Source organism: Lates calcarifer, linkage group LG7_2, assembly GCF_001640805.2.
Source record: "Lates calcarifer isolate ASB-BC8 linkage group LG7_2, TLL_Latcal_v3, whole genome shotgun sequence".
NCBI classification, from domain to species: Eukaryota; Metazoa; Chordata; class Actinopteri; family Centropomidae; genus Lates; species Lates calcarifer.
The window spans coordinates 3,643,008-3,663,249 of NC_066854.1; the positions used below are offsets into that span (position 1 = coordinate 3,643,008).

The 20,242-nt window shown below is 42.5% G+C and overlaps 1 protein-coding gene across 4 annotated transcripts in view; it reads right to left on the reverse strand.

The window, feature by feature from the left end:
- Positions 1–20,242, reverse strand: part of LOC108873033 (microtubule-associated protein 2) — a 57,138-nt gene that overhangs the window by 29,030 nt on the left and 7,866 nt on the right. For all 4 annotated transcript variants that reach the window (XM_018661043.2, XM_018661045.2, XM_018661046.2 and 1 more), the window contains exon 2: positions 7,307–7,378. The gene's annotated coding sequence lies outside the window, so the exon portion shown is untranslated. The remainder of the gene's footprint in view (positions 1–7,306; positions 7,379–20,242) is intronic.

Below are 20,242 nucleotides of genomic sequence, written 5' to 3' on the forward strand. Positions count from 1 at the left end.
TAACACTGTGCTCAAAAAAGAAATTGCTAAGATCTGGACTCAGTGCAACATTGCCACAAGAAAGTCTGGCAGGGCAAGAAACACAGTCAGCAAATTTACAACGGGTGGTTTGGGTAATCATTTTACTGTTTGCCTTTGTTTCACTTCCAAGTAAGTTTTGTTTGTTTAAAACCTGTTTGATCACTTAACTGCTAATGTTGTTGGCCTGTTCAACTGTCCTGTAGTTTTTGTGCTTATGCTGTTAGCACATGATTGCATGGTCATGCATTTCATGTTTTCATAATCGTACTTGAATGTTTTAAATTAAACCCAATGGTTTTATATCAATTGTTAACATTATCAAATTATAAATTTCCCTCAGTATTCAGTGATTTCCTTTATCTACCAGTTTCATTAATATAATTTCACATACAGGAAGGATTTATCAGAGAGGATAGAGAAAAGAATAATGTCTTATTAAAGGATGGTTTAACTATCATACACTCTACAGAAAGCTTTTACGTACAAACAAAAGTTATTGACACAACTGAGAACATTGAGTTTTAAACATTATGGAGACAAAAGGGCATAAATTACTCTCAAAGGGAGGCAGGTTGATATTATGGGAGGAGAGTTGAGAGGGAAGAAAATAGCAAGACACAGTGAGAGAGAGAAAAATAAGGAAACTAAGGTCACACAGGAAGTAATGTCTCTTCTGGGGGAAGGCTGCATGACCAGCCAGGGAAGCTTAGCCAGGAAAAGAAAGGGATGAGGAGAGGAAAAGACAGAGAGAGATGTGTAGTTACTGCTTGGCCCAAAAATATCACGAGCATGACAGGAATAGAAGCCTTATACTTAAGGCCACATGTTTTGAACAGTCACAGTAAATAATCCCTCTCTCACACAGAATCTTCCTCAACACAATTCTTTTTCCAAAAGTGAAGCCATGTCTTTAATCTGATTGATAAACGTTCACAATAAATTCAATAACAGGAACTTGTGATTGTAGGGTGAAACCAATTAACAAACTGATGCAAATTAATTGTAACTGGGGGAACATTTGACTGATGAGTGAAAACATTTCTGGTCTTTTCTGTTTCTGTTTTTATATTTTCATCTGTGCAAAGTATTGGAAACTGCAACTGAAGCCTGTCTTAACATAAAGAATCTGAACAATGCCATATCTTATCTCCTAACTCATTCATTACAGCTTGTACAGGTTTTAACACTGATAATTTGACATCACCATAATCTTATCAGTCACCCAAGATAGCGATCAATCCACCAGTGCATCTTGATGGTCGATTTAATGGAAGGCATCAACAGGGTTGAACAAACAAGCAATCCTGGAAAGGAACACAGTTGACTGTATATTTCTTGTCTGACATTCGTCTTGACCTGTGTGTGGAGGACTAAGGACAAATGGGTCAAACAGAAGGGAAAGGATGGAGCAAGGAAAGAGTCAGGGATAGAGGAAATAGGGGAAGAAGGTCAGAAGCTGACCTAATCCACAGATTTGACTTCCATCATCAGAGGAGGCAAACAGGAAATGAATCCTAATCTCAGCATCGCACTATAAGACACGATAAACCTTGCCGAACGTTGCTGAAATGAGCTGACAGAGGAGATGAAGGAAATGACAGAGAGATATTTTCAGAATCGTCTGGTTAAGTTTTACTGAGCATTACTTTTACTGGCAACCTGTTTTTTTTGACTTATCGAATGAACATCACTCATCCTGCAGGAGTTTAATTATCCAAATCTTAATCCATACACAGCCTTTAGAATGCATTGAAAAAATTGCATCAGTCATCAAATCATGAAGGAGTAAATACTTTCATATAATTCTTCATAGGCTCTGAATTGATTTTGGCAAAAAGGATTGAGGACCATGGGAGAGCTGGTTGTGCATGTGCATGTTGAGTAATGTACAGGGAGGACCAAAAAATTATGTCCTCTGTATCCTCAGACTTATATTGGATCAACTGATCTGGATCAATTTCTGGCTATACAAAGATATTTTGAGGAATTTGTGAAAAATGTATTCATCACTTTACACCCTTTCCTTTTCCAATCATTGTGCAAAGGACAATGAGGGGCCTGAAGAAAGTAGGGCTGCAGAGGTCAGGGTGATGAATGGACGTGGGTTTCTTGAGACTGGATGTAATCCACAGCTCCTCTTTAGAATCATCCAATTCACATCATTGCAATAGTAAATTTATGCTGCATTTACACAGCAACAAGTTAACGCACAAGGTTACGCAAGGCCTGACCATCGGGAGCAATCTGGGGAGTCTGACATGCAGACAGGAGGAGCTCGGAATCAAACTGCCAACCCTGTGATTACAGGACAACCCTCTCTACTCTCTCTATTTCCAGGCAGCCATCCTCTTGGGTTTAAAAATAATGGATGAAGCACTGTCAAGCATTCATTTGTTATATCCGGACACTACTTTTCATTATTTGCTTTCTGAGACAGTCTTGTCTCTGGCACAGTCTTAAACTGTTTTTTTGGCCTGAGCTAACTAGAAGTTATGCAAAGCACCCAAAATGACATGAAGAGTAATATCCTGCCCTACAAAAGGCCTAGCATAGGCCTGTATTAAGTATCCTAGTCCTAGTTTCCTGAGGACATTGAATATGGCTGCCAGAAGCACTATTATGTCACCTGAAGGTTTAGTTTCTACAGTGCTGCTACCTCCTCTGGCAGGTGCTAAATGCTAAAAAAGGAAGTACGATTGTTTTACTTAAAAATCCCACTGTGCTTTAAATCACGGAAGTGTCACTTGGGTTCTTAAGGGGACACTTAAGGGAAATAAAACCCCATTTTTTTAAAACCCACACACTGATTTCACTGAAATAAAAATGATACATGTGAATAAAAAGGAAACTAATGTCGGGGAATGGGATGAGTTATGGTAATAACATGGCTGCTGAAGCTGCAGTGGTTTGCTCAGACTGTGTTTGTGGCGTGGATTGGTGTGTTTTGGTCCAACCTGGGGGTCCAGCCAGTAAATTTGACAGAGCCTCTCCTCTGAGGTCCCTGCTTTCCTCCCTTTTAACTTGGCCATCGCCCCCATTTCCTCATCTATAATTCATACAGACAGCCTCCTGCTCCCCACAGACAAACACACACACGCTCAACCCCCAGGCCAGCGCACGCCTCCACACAACAGACACATAAACACATGCATGTTTAACACATCACAGAAGAGAGATTGCAGTCAAGGTGAAGGATATTCAAGGGTGTGTACTTGTGTGATGCATTCAAAATACAATGATAGATTGTACACAAAGCAAGATTTCAAAATAAAACTAAAGAAAACAGCATTAATAAACATTATTTCAACTTTCTTAATAACAGCTGTTTTTAATTAAGAAGCTGATCTTCTCAGCAACTGAGATTTAAATTGCACACTCCTTAACTAGTCTTCCACATCATTGGTGTGTTGATAACCATTACAGATATGGCGTTAAGCGTTTATGGCTTCTCATTATATTTTCATCACTGACTTCACTTGATGTGCTCCAGTGAGTAATTGCATCTATGATTCACTTTGTCTTTTCTAATCACGACTCTCCATGAAGTCTTTCATTCTGCTGGGGGAGGGGGAGGGGGCTGTGTATAATCAGTGCAATCTTACAGGTGTAAAGAGATAGAGAAGGGAGGTTGTTTTCTACACCTCCACACTTTGTACAGAGGTGGCTAATGAGCCAAACTCTGCCGGGGAGAGAGAAGCTCATTAATTAATCTAAAGGAAGACGAGGGAAGAGATGAGCATGAGAGAGCATAGATGAGCAGACAAACTGACTGGAGCACCAGTCTGAAGGAGGAGGAGAGGAGTCTAATTAGTTGCATTCCAAAAACTGACAAGGACAAGACAGATACAGTCATGAAGAATGTCCTATATTTACAATTCTGCATGTGTGTTATGAGGAAATGTTAAAAACATTGCTAAATATGTTTGGAATATGTCTCGGACAATTCAGCTGCAGAGAACAGTATACAGCAGAAGGAGGGAAATCATTTTCTAAATATTTGTCTCCTAGTGATAATAGAGATAGAAAGGAAGAACATGCATCAGATACTCTCCCTTATTTCACCATTTTATTAGAGAAAAAGAGACTGACAGTGGACAAGACCTTGGGCCGACACACCTCGTACTGTAGATGTAAAAACCAAGCACACTTGCTGCCCTTTGCTTAAACTACAGGCTTAAACACATGCGAGCAGCACTTTGTCTTGCTGCGTTATGAAAACCAAGCAGGACCAGGTGCAGGTTTTTGTGCCTCATAGGCAACAGCTGCACTTAAGAGTGGAGACAGGTGGTAGAACTAGTCTGTACATATATGTAGGTAGGTTTCTTAATGGCCTCAAAGTATAACACACACATTCATCCATCAACATGTTAGGACGGAGCGTTCCAAAATGGGGCCTGGAGGCCATGATTTTACTACTCTGGAGAACTTTCACCCCAAAGAATGCAAGAATGCTGAAAATGTACAATATAACCTTGACCTTGTGAATGTCATATAAGTTTTGTACAGTTCGTATATACAGTATGTTCTTTCATCACAACTAAGTGGTACAAGTGCATTGTGGATTAACTAAAAGAAAGCTCTCCTCTTTAGTAATCTATGCCCCCCAAGGGTATTTTCCATTATGCAGCATCATTGTGAATTCCTCAAAAACAAAACCTCTGCTGCAGTCCAGCCACAAATACCACACTCTGTCTGTTTCATTCAGCTGCATCTGCCTCTGTGGCTCACCTCATCTTTGTCAGTGCTTTGACATCCAGCTTCATACTCATCAAGTATCACTTGTCAACAGACACTTCAGGGCATTCTGTCAAGGTCGAGGGCAGCGTCGACTCAACTGCAACGTCCTTTTCTCCTCCAGTTTCACTCTGAAAATCACCTACATTACACATGGATCTCAGCTGGGCTTTAAAAGCACCAATGGTTAAAAAGAGACACTGCAGCATCACAGGGTCATGATGGTAGATACTACTGAAGCTACTGGATGAGTAAAATTTGTCAAATAGCCTACACATCCCATAATGCAGTTTCAAAAAGTGCATACATATGTTTCAGATATGTTTGTAACTGACAGTTGGAGAAGTGAAGGAGGGAAAGCCATCAAAACAAAGCCCTTCTCTTTCACACTTCGCTTTGCATTGCTGCAACACCTACATTAATCTCCATTACATTTCAAATGCCTGGCTGACAAACAGCAGTTGGAACCAAGGGCGATGCTGACTCCAAAACAATGTCCCTCTCTCCCACTGGTTTTGCCCTGCGAGCGTGGCAACAGTTGGTTAACCGACTGATACAGCGGCCTCTGTGCCAAACAACGACCTTGCTCTGAGGGCATAAGCTCGGCAGAACTGGAAGAGGGACGCAGGAAAGGGGGGAGATTAAGAGGTGGTGGATGATTCGGGGGACAGGACTCCATTTGTGACCCCAAAAAGGAGGACAGGGAGAGGGTGCGTTTGCCCCCTCGTCCTCGCCTCCTACGCCATGGCGTGTCATCCCAAGTTGGGTCCCAGGAAAAGACAGCTCGCCTGGGAGCTGCCCAGCAACCATGCAGGCAGATGGAGACATGGATAGATGGAGGGAAGGGGTGGGAGGGGGCACGTCACTGCAAATGTGACAGACACCCTGGTGACTTCTAGCACACAGTCAAAGATACAAACACATATACTGTAGACTGACAGAATTCAGAATTGGGCGGCCGAAAGGGAAAGGAAGAGACGTTTTTGGAGAGGATGCAGACAGTGTCCCCTTTAAAACATAAAATATCTTGTCACTGTAACCTCCCTGTACCCAAGTGTCCCCCATAAAATAAAGGGCAGAACCAGAGCTGTGAGCAGGCTTATTTTGTGAGTGAAAGTCAGACTACAAAATGAACTTTTTTTACCTAAAGTTAGGCTGTTACCTAGGCCCAATTAACATTCACTTTCATTGTCAGTGCACTACTACTGTCACCTCTAAATGTAATTCCACATTTGAATCTAACAGAATATGAAAAAGACATTTTAAGCATCACAGTAAATTTAATTACCAGTAAATTCATTAAGTTGACTTAATGCAAAATACTGTTTCAAGTATTTGTCAGTGGTACAGTTAAAGCAGGTGAAACAACAGGGTATTTCTTAATTATCTTGTTCAGTATTGTTTATTGTCCATCTCGGATGGAGCTAGAAAAGTACCATTGGATCCATTTGACCCCCTTCTGAACAATCCTGGCTCAAACACTGGGAGGGAGAGACAAAAAAAGACTGCAAGACAGAGAGAGGAAAAAAGGGAGGACATGGTGAGTGGGAGAGCCATGAGAGATCAAAACAGATAAAGGCATGAACATGCAGAGGGAGGCATCAACAGAATGGGAGGGATAAAAGCCAGAAAAACAAAAGAAAAGGTTGGAGAGGAAAGACAAAGACAGGGGGTCAGATTTGGTGTCTCATCCCTCCATCACCACCTGTTCGCATCAAAACCACCCCGTCAGCCCCAAAACTCGACCCGACTGAGCCATCAGCGAACTCGTGACAGCCGGTTCTGCCGACGCTGACAGGCAGTGTAATGTGTCCTGTGGTCTCACTCGGCTTGGTGTCACTCCCACGGAGAAACCACCAACAATCTGTTGGCTATGAGTCGCTAACCGCCAACGGCCACATGCCACCACAGCCTCAGCCTCTAAATATATCACAATAGCCATTTATTTCCAACAGATATCATGCTTTCTTCCACAGAGTCACAAATCACTTTAAATCAGGGTTTTATATTTCTTGGTAAGCATTTGTTTCTACGCACATGCACGTGCACGTGCACAGCAAACTCAGGCTGAACCATGCTGTCCTACTGGCTGAATAATCAGCTATGTCTAGACGAGGTACGTCACAAAGACTAAAGGTCACCAAAACACAGAAACAGCCCCTGGCTTATAACAGCATCAGCTCTTTCACACTATTGTTTGAATATGTCAGAAGCAAATATCCTAAATTACAAGACTCTGTGCAGACAAAGGAATGATAATATGCAGGGAGACACTAATTGGAGATTGGAAACTGAAAGACAGGGCGATGATGGCACTTTGCCCGCAGTTTCTGTCGAGAAAAAAGGGAAATACTTCTGATTTCCTCTTAATGTGTATTAAATAATGAACAGTCTTTCATATTCCTAGCATTTAGCAGTGCTATACAAGCTGATGCACCAATTTACTCTTCATCCCTGCTGATTTGCTAGTGATTTTTCAAGCTATAAAGCAACCCTATCAAAAGATTTCCCCTCATATGCTTGCATCTGAAAGGACAAAATAACATCTTACCTGCTGGGGTGGGGCAGTTATTCCAGCTTTTTGTCTGCAAAGAGGGCACAAGGGGGGGCACGGCAGCGGCTTCTGCAGAGAGAGTAGAAGAAACAGAGGTAGAAAAAAAGATGAGAGAGAGAAAAAGCAGCGAACAGGAGTCATAGGGGCAGCGCCATACTGACAAGAGAGGGCTGATGCTTTTTCACCGGCGAGCAGAGCTGGCAGAGCACACTGCTGCAGCTTACACACTCCCTCAAAACACACACACACACACCGAGCCAGCCGGGATGCTGTCTCACGTAGGTCTACTCCCCCCCTCCACCTCCTCACTCCCCCTCCGTCTCTCCTTCACCAGCACACACTCTGCAACCAAACCAGTGTCTGCATTGCATTGGGGAGGGGGTGGGGTGTGATGGGTTTTTGCCATGTCTGAGCGCAAGAAATGTGTGTGTATGTTTGCGTGTGTGTATGTCAGTCACATTAATTCATATTTGAAAGGGATATGAAGCTCATCCAGCCCTGAGGGAATTGAGTTCAAGATAAAAGACTGTCTCTCTCCAAGAAATTTCCAGAAGCGTATTTCATTCTCCTCTCTGTGTTTATCTCATCCGTAAAATTCTGTTCTTTTGCTCAAAGACGTTCACATTCCTGATGCATAAAACATTTAAAACATGACAGCGAGTCTATATGTGTGTGTACATATAAAGGAGGGGGTGCGGGGCTTGCCCCATGCTGAATAATCGCTCTGTCCCGGTGCTCATTTGCAGGCATGGCCAACTGCAGCAGCAGCACTGAAACAAAGGCAGAGAGAGAGGGGGAATGAGGGGGGAAAAGAGGGTCTGAGAGAGACCCTAGGAGGGAGAGAAAGAGAGACTGCAGGGGCCAGACAAGCAGAGGAAAAGCATACAGCCCAGTAGCACCAAGCACCGACTGCTGAAAGCCTAATTCCCTGCTCATTACTCCAACCTCAAACCACATGAAATGAAATATATTTATAGTCCAGAGGCTCACAATGGTCCCAGTCTTTAGCAATCCATCACCAGGACTACTAGAGATGTCATGAACAAATACAGAAATTATGAGCTGAGCGGATGAATGAAAAGAATGAATGAGTGCAAACTGGATGAACCAACACATGAAGGGACAGGTTCAGATTTTTCCTAGCCTATCTTAATACAACAAATGTATGTTGAAAGTGTTATCAGTCACTGTAATTATTCTCCCTCTCCATACTGGGAAATCAGGCAGGTATCTCCCAGTGTTGTGGCCTTTTTAGTGCCAAATCCCTTTTTTGAGTTTTGATGGATAGTGCTGAGCTCCTGGTAGTTGTTTGTCAGTTTGTCCTACAGCTTTTACAGCAGGGTCAAACAATAAATGTTTGATTTTAAACTACGAAGTTAAACCAGGGCCAGTATCATCCAATATCTATACTGATAGCTTTTATCATTAAAAGCCAATAAGTTGTGTAGAGGAGAGCAATGTGTTGTGATTTGTGAGTGAGGACATTGTTAATAGCTTATGTCAAACATTAAAGTAGCTATAATAAACATTTTTATGTTAACAATGGATCGCATGACCAAACACAGCTCTGTCATTCCCCTCAACTCTGTGGAGCATTTTACCCTCTTTTAGTTCATTGTTTTGGTTTTCTTGGCCACAACTTCACTGTTCTGGTTCAGTCTCACCGCTCCCACCAGTGTCTAACATAGATTTAGCATGTTGGTATTCTATTAACACAGACCTGAAAAAAAAATCTAACCGAATAATAAATTAATCTACTAAAGTAAACCAATATGAGCAGACTGATGTCAGGAGACACTCCCTAACATGATCGCCAAACCTCAGAGAGACCACTGAGGTTGTTATGAGGCTGAATCATAAAGGATACAGTCATACGCTTCCCAAACCACTTAAAAAATTAGAGGAAGAGAGGGAAGGGAGCAAGCCAGCACTGCTCCTTCCATCCCACATCACATCCTCTCTCAGTCCCATCATTAGCTTGTCGTGTTTCAGGGGGGCAGAAAGAGCCATCGGTGTAAGACTGTAATCAACCTGTCAGCGTCGGGGGCTGGATCAAGTTTAAAGAAAGCAAATGAGACACTGAAAATGGCAATGGGAAAATAATCCTTCTGTCAAACTGAATCATGAGATAACTTTCAATTTTCACATTTGTTGAGAGGGTTCGGTGCTCATGGCGAACCAAGCGGCACAGTGTTTTGCTGCTGGGTAGAAGGAAAGAGAGAGATAAGGGATAAGGTTAGGAGCAGAAAAAGGGGAAGGTTGGGTGGCATGTTGAGGGAGAGACTTGTGGAGGGAATCAAAGCTCGGGGAGGCGCAGACAGTCCCGTCAACGCCAGCCGCCTTCAGGGAGGCCTTTTGCCAGCACTGATTAGAGACCGGGGCCTGGACCAGGGCTGCAGAGCCAGCTAGCATGGCTGCTAACATCTAATCTCCCCTCAGCCTCCGCTGCCAGAAAGCAGATGCTAGTCGTGCTAACACCAATCTGCCACAACCAAACTGTCAACAGACACAGCAGCCGGCTGAACACACCAGATTACATATTATTTTATTTGCCTTATGTTTGATGAGGACACATGGACATTTAAACTACAGACACACCCTTGTTAAATAGGTGCAAACAGGCTGAGTCAGAGTGCAAGAGTCAGAGGATATCTAAGACACCAGAGATGCATTGCTGTGTTAAAACTACAAACAGTACGCTATATCTAAACTGGACAAAGTGCTTTTTAAATGTCACTATGATTGTTTTAATAAATATTGAAATAAACTATTATGCAGTCAGCATCTGTCTGTGTTTATAAGATATTTTCCACCGCTCTGAACACGACTCAACCAGTTTCTGGCAGCATCCTTGAAGTAATATTTGATTCAGAAAGACAGAGAGAAAATGAAGCAAATGCCCATCTGAACTCTTAATTATGTAGTTTTACATAAACAAGTGTCAGTATTTTTGCCATTTTGCAGTCCTCTAGTATCAGCAAAATGACCTCTAATTCAAAAGCATTATTGTATGAAACCGAGTAGATTTATATCTCTCCAGTATCAGATTTGTTCCCTTAATTTAATCAAATAGGTGCATATGGTTATCACAGGATGAATTCTCATGGGTCACAATAAAACCTTACATCTAATCCCAAATTAAAAGGTAGGTCAATCTCATTGGTTTATTGGAGGTGGGGGTGTGCAGCCAGTTGTCGCTGGCTTGCCCCAGCAGTGAGATTGGGGAACAGCCAACTCACTATGATCAGGATTAGCCGCTGAATGGATCATCGCGGCTTCTGTGTAATCTGCCTGGACCCCTTCATCCAGATTTGGACGGGAGATTTCATAGATTGAAGAACATCTCAATGATGACATCTTGCATTTATCTTTTACTCCAGTTTTGTAGGCTCAAACACCAAATCAACCACAACTACAAAGATGAGGCCTGTAAGAAGCCTGGATAATGCAGCTAAATATCAACTTCTCTTTTCCTTTCAATCCATCATCACCTATAGCAAAAAAGATGAACACATTCTCATTAAAACAAACACACACACACCTGCTGTTTTGGAGATACACACACACACACACACACACACACACACACACACACACACACACACACACACACAGAGGCCTGGATTATCCTGAGCAAGAGGCTGCACTCTAAAGCAAATCACTGCAGTGTGAAGGATAACAAATTCAGCATCATCTGTTTCTCCAGGAAAACAAACAGGTGCTGACTAATACCGGAATTCATTTACCTTATGAATTCCAGACTAGCTGGTGTATCATCATATCCAAAAAGCTGTCTCCCTGAGCTGTCACCCACCTTTTTTTTTATTGAGTGAAAGCATGACTCAAGCCTTTTAAAAATGCAGCATTAGCGCAAGCTGGGTTTCACTGAGGCGGGGAAATTTATTGCAGGTGCTTGAGTGCATGACAGCGGTGGCGCTTCAGCGGTTCTGCACCATTGAACACAGGTGTCATTATAGCTGCGATTCCAGCTCTGTTTCAGTAGAGAGAGCAGAGAGAAGCTGATATGAATGCAGATATTGATTAAAGCTTAGGGTCGGTGCTTTGGGACAAAAAGGCACAGAGGCTGAGGAAAGATGAGACGAAGGGGTAATCTAGACGCATGCATCTAAATGTTAAGCACAGCATGCCAAAGATTTGTGGTTATGATTTCTTAAATGTGACAAATACTTTCTTTGTTTTATATCATTGTAAATTCTAATGATAAAATATCTTTTGATGTTGAACTGTTTGTAGGACAAAACATGAATTTCCACAATGCAATTCCAGGTATCTTTACTTGGACACTCCCCATCTGGTAAAGTCCATGCCCCCAGTTTATAAAATAAGTTTTCCAATCAAATTTTGAAATCTCTAAAGCCAAATTCAAGATATCATCGGGGTCATTTTCATTATTAAAGTGATTTTACTGTCTGAGCACCATTTTTATGACGAGGAAACTGATTATATGCATAAAACTGGTGGAGTGAGCCTTTAACTGATAATAAAAATAAAGGTGTGTCACATTTCTAGGCTTTAGTCATTTATTTTTCAAAGTAAATATCTCATTACCAGTCTTAACACATTTGCATTCAGGCTCTTACTGTAAGCCTTCCAGTCAGTGCCATGTTAATACTTTCACCCAGACATGGACCTAGTAATCGCTCATGCTGGCAGACGCACGTTAATGACTGAGGATCAGATCACCACGGTGGCATCACCAGGATCACAGGAGCAATCTTTTTCCAGCACAAGGCCGACGTCCAGTTCCCACAACAACTGCTCCTTCTGGCTTCAAATGGCAGAAAACACGGCGGCATCTGCTTGTTTTGTTGTTTGCTTTAAACAAAGAGTAAATTAGATTTAAGAGCATGGAAATCTAATTACCCAAATCTGCCTTGATCTGGCTGTCAGCTCAAAGGTTAGCAGCCACTCATTTGTCCAACGCTCTGGCAGCACGGTCAACAATATCCCATTCATATCATTTGATCAGTGAAAGGTGATTAATATTTATTAGATGAAGAAATTTCTTTTCATGTGAGATAAATTTGGCTCAGAAGCTTCTTTGTTCTGAATCTCTTTTGTTTTTCCAGAGATTTGAATTTACCAATTAACTATCATTTTTCATCAGTCTCTGACAGCCTCAGGGTGTTTACTCATGTTGTTGTTTGAACAGGAGCTGTTTCAGGACGCTGATGTCACAGGTCAAAGGTGAGTCTGTTCAGACCAGACACAGGAGCTGATCCTCTCCATCCTCTCAGAGCCCTCTGCATATAGACACAACAGCATGACACCTTGTCCAAGACCTGTGCACACGCTCCTGCCCAACCTGCCGATCATGTCACAGGACCAAAAACCAGGATCACGCAACACATTTCCTGCTGAGCTGAACAGCCAAAGACAGTACAAAACTAGGCTGATACTGTATACTGTAAGCACTGTCAATTCACTCATCTGCAACAGTATGCATTCTGTGGTCTTTCAGTAAATCGTGGCTAAGTTGACAATGATGTTTTCAGTCTGATTTTGCTGCCAAGTGGTCATTGCTTTGTTGTGTGCACTGCAGCTTTATTTATTCCTAAGAAACTACCATTACTGCTGCTAAAAATGTAAAATGAATCACTTCCTGTTCTCCTTTTTTCTGAAAACACTTCATAGAAACTGAGTGTTTAGAGTGAGCGACTAATAAAATTGGGTGCTTTAAATCTTTAAATCTTAATCCACTGATTGTAAATGTTAGAGAAAGCATGTTTATACAAAATGAATCTCCAGAAAGAGGGTGACAGTAACTTTATTTACCGTCACACCAGAGTAACACACCAGATGAACTCCGCTCCTCTGATGTTTTAGAAATAAGAAACAGTTTACTCAATGATACTGATGCAGTCATTTGAGCAAGCGTGCGCTGACAGCCCCGGTGCTCGTCATTATCTGGAGAGCGACTGAATCGAGGCACTTCAGTGGTTTGTGAAAGTGCAGCTTTCCTTGTTTGCAAGTGCCAAGAGAAAATAGCAGGCTGCTTGTTTGCCAAGAGCGACTGTCACACCATCTCAACGACCGGATTGCCATTCATAGCAAAATTGAAAACATGACCAGTAACACATGCGCTATGGAACGTCCAGTGCCCGTCTTGTGCAACAGCTGGACCACCACTGGATAAAATGTTAACTGTGATGGATAGAGAGTAATCCTTCCTCTCTACCGCCCAGCAAGATGACCTCTCAGGGTTACATATTGTCTCAACGCTCACATACAGCACATATGCATGTATATAGTGTGCAGGCATACACATACACACTGTGTGTGTGTGTGTGTGTGTGTGTGTGCTACTCTTGGACTGATATCCGTCTCTGATATAAGCAGAGCACAGGAAATTCCTCAAATGTGAAATATGCCTCGGAGAGGCCCGTTTAAAACAGGGACATGATTTGAGGAGAAAGAAAGAGACAGGAAGTAGAGACTCTGTGTGTGTGTGTGTGTGTGTGTGTGTGTGTGTGTGTGTGTGTGTGTGTGTGTGTGTGTGTTTTACAGCAGGAGAAAGGAGGGGCGAGTGGCGGGGACTGATGCTATAAGACTGAAGGGGAATTCAGGGGTGAGAATGCAGTCAGCTGTGGACTTATGGACAGATAAATTTGTGCTAGTCTGAGGGTGTGTGCCTGCCTTGCAATATAGAGTGTATGTTGTATATATTAACTCTCTGCCAGGTTGTGTGTGTGTGTGTGTTTGTGAGTGCTCCAGCTCGCGTGTGCCCGGCTTTACACTAACCACAGGGTGTAGCTGTGGGCTTTGAAGTCATCCCTACACCCTGGGCTGAACTCAAACACAGGCTACTGTACAAGATCCCATATTACTCCATGGAAAAATCACAACATGTTTTTTACTCACAGGGAACACTGGTCTCTCTATACTGCACATAAAACTTTACTGGGTAGAAAAAGCAAAAACACAGGACAGCCGGGTTCAGCATAGGGCTGCAGCTAACTATTATATAGCCTCCCCTGGCACATGTTACAGTTTGATAATCTTATAGAACTTTGACCTCAGGTACTTATTCTCTAATTTAGAAGCTGTCTTTGCCTTTCTGTTGGATTTTATGATTCTTTTCTGTACCTGCAGGGTGTCTGAATGCAGCTAAACAAACAAATAATTCATCAAATACAAGAGAGAATCCAAAGGTCATAGATGCTGCACTCACGCCTACAGAGCGCACAGAAACAGCAAGCCAAATCAAAACGAGGCAACAAAGGTGCTAAAATAGCAAAACATAATTTCATTTATTGCCTCCCCTTTGTGCTTGATATTTGCTTTGAGTCTCTCTCTGATAATGTCATCTTTCAGTGGATCATTGAAAGGGCAGGTGAACAGCAAGGAAAGGTAAATGCTTGTAATTTGTAGAGGGAATGTCCCTGTTTCTAAGCCTTTTCATGCCATCTGCTCTAAATTAACACCTACACAGGGAGCACTTAGATCTGGGCACCAGTGGTCAGACGCTGGGGCTGAGAGTCCTGAAGCTCCAGCAGAGAGGAGGACAGCTGGAGATCAGCTTAATGAAAACAGTCATAGCAGACTTAGGGGAATATTAGATACTGGATACCGTTGTCATTTTATTATTTGCAAATAAGCAAATGCAAATAAGGGGCCGCAGAGAACTGTGGTGGGCAGGAAGATCCCTCTTACACTTTTTGCTTCCCTGTACTCATTTAATCCTCTTTATCATTATTTGAGGTTGAGTCAACTTCTGTCAGTCATCATGCTGGTTTATTTTCCCCCCACGGTGCTAGTCACTAGAGACAACTCCTGGCATGTAAAGAAGGGGGGTTTGATGCTAAACTCACAACATTTCCTCTAGACTGGTAAGTAAACAGCTGTTAATGCTGATGTCAGTTATGTAGCAATAACAAAAACTAACATATAGTACCTTTAATCATTTGCTCACTATTGTTTTCCTAATGAATTCTGACTTTCAAGCTGTTCTGTCTTTACATGAAGGACTCAATATAATATCACACATACACAAAATTCCTAAATTATAAATTACCCTCACAATCAATACAACAGCCATGATTCACAATTTCCAGCTGTTGGAAACACCACTTGCAGATGACACTGGGCCATTAGCAAGACCTTTGGTCAATTAAATTCTATTTCAGCCCAGATGTTAGATTGTTTCTCCTGAGACATTTGTGAGAAGCAGAGGATAAACTCCTGTTAAGTTGCTGTGGCATTCAAGCTTGGAGGAGAGAGGACACACGTGTCACTGAGACTGACTGAGGAGCGGAAGTTTCTGGAAGTCATCAGAGACAGGCAGGGCGGAGGGGCCAGCTGCACAGGACTTTTACTGGAGTGAAGGAGGATGTCACAACTCGCATGCAAATGTGTGCACACTGATATCCAAGCATGAACATAAGGTACATAGATATACACTATATAGAAAGTGAACACAAACAAACACAACATGCAGCAAGACGTCAGCAGAGACCCACATCCTGGACTGGCAGGTCACTGGGCCCGGCATGCAAACACGCAGCTCAGCCCTGCCAAGTGTAAACACCAATAACTGACAAACAAATATAGACAAACACATCCCAGAGTTGGAGTCAACAGCTGTCAAGTCTTATGGGGCAACTCTGTCATTCAGGCCCTGCATGAGAAACCACCCTGTCAGAAAAGCATCCAAAACAAGCAAGCCCGCACTTCCCTCCTCCTCCTCCCATTCCCTAAAAAAAAGGAATGAGTCATGGTAGGAGGCTGGGGAGCAGAGATGATGTTGATTCTTGGCTCTGCTGAATGGGGAAAAACTGCAAGCACCACCCTCATGATAAATGAATAACAATGTGTTATGTTTTGATGTCTATTTTCTTATTGAAAACAAATTTTCAGCTGCTACCAAAACTAAACTCAAAGGACCATACAAGTGGTTCTGAGCGTTGTAGTCCAAATCATATATACTTATCATCAGAGCCAAGCCTTGTGCAGAACATCCTGTTCAGTTTTAGAGTTATGGGTTCATTTTTCCCACCAAATGCACATTCCTAATTTTTGCATGGACGGATCATGGGGCAGTTCCCACTTTACACATCACTTGAGGCTGCTTTGTCTTTATTGCAAAACATTTTGTAGGTCAACCATAAATGTAAAGTAGAGCTGCTAAAATTGGTGAAGCAATTTTAAGGCATTCTGCAGCTTAAGCCTGCTCTGTGCAGCTGTATTATGTAGGGGGGAAAAGCAACAGCAGATGCACCACAGTGGATCCTCCCAAATGTCTTAAATCACTAATGGCACATAACAAACACTATGTGACTTCTTAAAAAAGGGGACAAAAACTCTCAGTGTTGGAAAGCCACATGGGGCTATGCCATGCTCCAGTCAGTGCCCACCATGGAAATTGACAGACTGTCTTCAGGCAATGTCAGCTCTTAAAGTCCACCCAGAGGCTGGAAGCTGAGACACCATTTACACAAACATATACAAAAACGTCCTCACACAATACGTGCGCTTTTGTACATTCTGTACTGAGGAAATTTACATCTAAAGCTGCAAAACTGCACTGCGTGCATTTGAAAATGTAATTTGTAATTAAGCAGCTTACACTTACAAAACACTGGAATGGTCCTTTAAATATGAACCACTACATTAGAGGCAATAAATAAAAAGCATCAAGTGCCAAAAGTGGTGTTGACAGTTCCTGTATGAGTGATAATGTTGTAGACACAACATTAACTATTCAATCAGCTCAAACAGACTGCCATGGACGTTAAAGTGCGCATGTTTCCTCTGTCCACAGGAAGCATCTCTGCAGTGCTTTCACCTTGAGGTACTCTAAGTGCAGGCTATTAGTGTAAGTGATACAGCAATATTGTGGTTAGAGTGAGAGGCGAGTGTGCAGGATGGATGGCATGCAGGGGGAGGCAGTAATATACGAGCAGGACCTTAAGGCCTCAGAAGTAGGCAGTGAGGGAGGTCAGTGAGGAGGGGTTTGTCGCCTGGGAGTCACTTGCCAGTTTCCATTAACAAAAGAGGAGCTGGAGTTATTAAGAATGAAGAGCATCAGCATCCCAGGTATAATGTAATGACATGGGGTTTGGTGTGGTGACGCGTTAATGACTTCCTCTACTTGAGAGACTCAAAAGTGAGGTCATTCCTCATTAACTTACTCAACATTTACATGCTTGGAGCCAACTGCAGCTCAGGATATGTCTCTCTGATTACTTATGTGGTCTCTGTCAAGCCAGATTTGCCATCATATCCCATAATGAAACATGGAAACTAATCTTGTTTGTGCCAAGCAAGGGTGTATTTGTCAAGATCAGCATCTGGAGCCAAATGCTACTGGTGGCTTCTTGCATGTCACATAATAATACTTAAAATCAAGTTGATTGATTTCTTGGAAACGCACAAAAACAGTCATAAGTTACAGTAGTAAATTTGATCTGACTCAACCTTGCACTGTTTAATCTAGTCAATATTATACTGCACAGTTGGGGATGTTGTGTGGGCTACAGGTTTCTGTGGGGTTCAGGAGGTTGCTGTTATTTGCTGCAATGATACTTTGTTTCCATGACACTGGGATGAGTCACTATGGCTACGGCTCCATTGGGAAACAAAGTTAAATGAAGACCCGAGGACTGTGATAGCGGAGCTCTTTATTGGCAGAGAGAAGATGTAGTGGGAAATGAAAAGCTTGGTACAAGATGAAGTCACAGATGGTGTCAAAAGCTATAGCGTTTCTTTTTTAAAGGAATCTGTTATTAACCTGCATGCATCTGATACCTCCGAATACATTATTAGCAAGGGCCTGGAATGTGGATACTGTCTGCAATTAACTGACATGAAATCAAATCACATGGAAAAATTAAGATTTCATAGTCACTCATTCTTTTAGTAACACAAAACCTGACCGTAGTGTCAGCACTGTATTGAAAACCTTCATTTAAAAGGTGCCATATGTACATTTTTTCTATTGCTGCATAGCTGATATTGGCATTAACAGCATTAACAGCTGTTAGTAGAAAAACATATCAACAACTAGACATGGTCAAACAGTTAAACTAAAAAGGACAGGGATGAAATCAAAAGTTTAACCTTGCATCAAACTGGGCTGTAGCCTGAAGTGAATATTTTCCCTGTCATCTGAATCATTTATTATTCATGCCCGATGAAAGTGATGACACAGTCAAAGTGACAGAATGCCAGCTAGACGGACAGTCTGAACCCCGGTGCAGGTAAGTTCATCTGTCAGAAAGGGACACCAAGCAGCGCTGGTGTCAGTGCATCATCAGCTCTGCAGCAGAGTGACATCGTCTCAAATGCAACTGACTGAGTGTCACTTTGGCTTTCCACAACCGGACACACACATGCAAACACACACCCCACAGAGGCAGGAATTCACACGCGAAATAGCGCCACACACAGACAAAGTCACATGTAGACAGAATGATGCAGGGCAGGCTCAACCAGACCAGAGCTTTGTGTTTTCATTACTCAGATGTGGATGTAGATTAAAGCGTCTTCAACCTCCAGCTCCGTGCCTTTGTGGTTTAGATCACAACTGGTTCACATGTCTGTTGACGGGACGCCGCCGCCCAGCACAGGAAATAGCTGGGCTCGAGAACATATGAGCTGCTGCCGATAAAAATACATTCCGCGTCCTCTTGGTTTTAAAACACATGGAGCTGTGCTGAATTAGTGGTGAGAACGTGGAGAGATAAAGGCTGGTGGGAGCAAGACCCTGCATCAACAGTCTGAATCTCACTTTCCTGTTTGTATCAGCTCTCTGATCTGTGCTAAAGAAAGCATAAAAGGAGCAAAATAGTGTGTTACTCATAGCTCTTATCAGAACCAGCAATGTTTTCATACTTGAGTTATTTACATTTTTTTCATTATTTGTGGCTCAAACAGGAAACAATACATGTTTTCCTGTCTCTGTACAATACACTGTACCAAAGGAGAGTGAATCTCTAAAATGTAATCTGTAAATCCCTCTCTTATCGGGTGTGTTAGCATCATTGTTCATTGAAATATACTTTGAAATAAATGCATGACATCTCCATTTCATAAAAACATGCCAAGTCAAGCCAACCCCACAAGCACTCTGTGAAAACCATGTATCACCACAATGTTGACTTTGCATAAAATAAGAAAAATATCCTTGGCTTCCAGCTCCCCTGGCAACGAAGCTGGCTTTGTGACCAAATCTATCAATAGAAATATGGGCAGCCACATTTATGCAAATCTGTGACTAAATAAAACATTTGGATGACTATGGTTGAACTACAGCCACACTTTGGCTTCAATCCATAAGAGGAGCTGTGTTACAGCACGCTGAACAGGATGTTTAATATTCAAAAAGAACTGAATTCTAAATACGAGCTACGAGCATGAGGAGGAACTTCCAGCTGCGACTGCCAAAATACTCTCTATTATGTCATGCTGGAGCTGCAAATCCAAGCACAATCCCACACACACCAGTTGAGGTGCAACCGCTCAAAAAGAAAGAAGGAAAGAAAGAAAAAAACAAGCCTGAAAAGCGTTCCCACTCAAACGAGTGGGAGCCAAACTCCAGAGATTCTGAAACTGCGTGTAAATCACGTCTGCTTCATTTGATCAGCTCGGAGACTGGCAGTTTTAACAGCCTACGATGTTGCATCGGTAGTGATTAACTCATCTGCCCGGGAAGTCTCTATGACCAGGCGGTGTGAGGGGATCATTCAGAAAAAGAGGTCTATTATGCTATGGTCCATTGCCCCTGGAAAGAGGGGTAACGTCTTTGGATCCCTTGTATGGATGACCCCTTGTGTGGAGGTTGGGTGAGGGAGCGAGAGGGGCTGAAGGGGTGGGGTGCTTCGATTAGGGTGCAAAGGTGGCGATCACCCTGGCAGCCCCTCAGGGCACAAGGAGCTCAGGGATTTTTTTCTGCATACACCATAGCAGTCATGA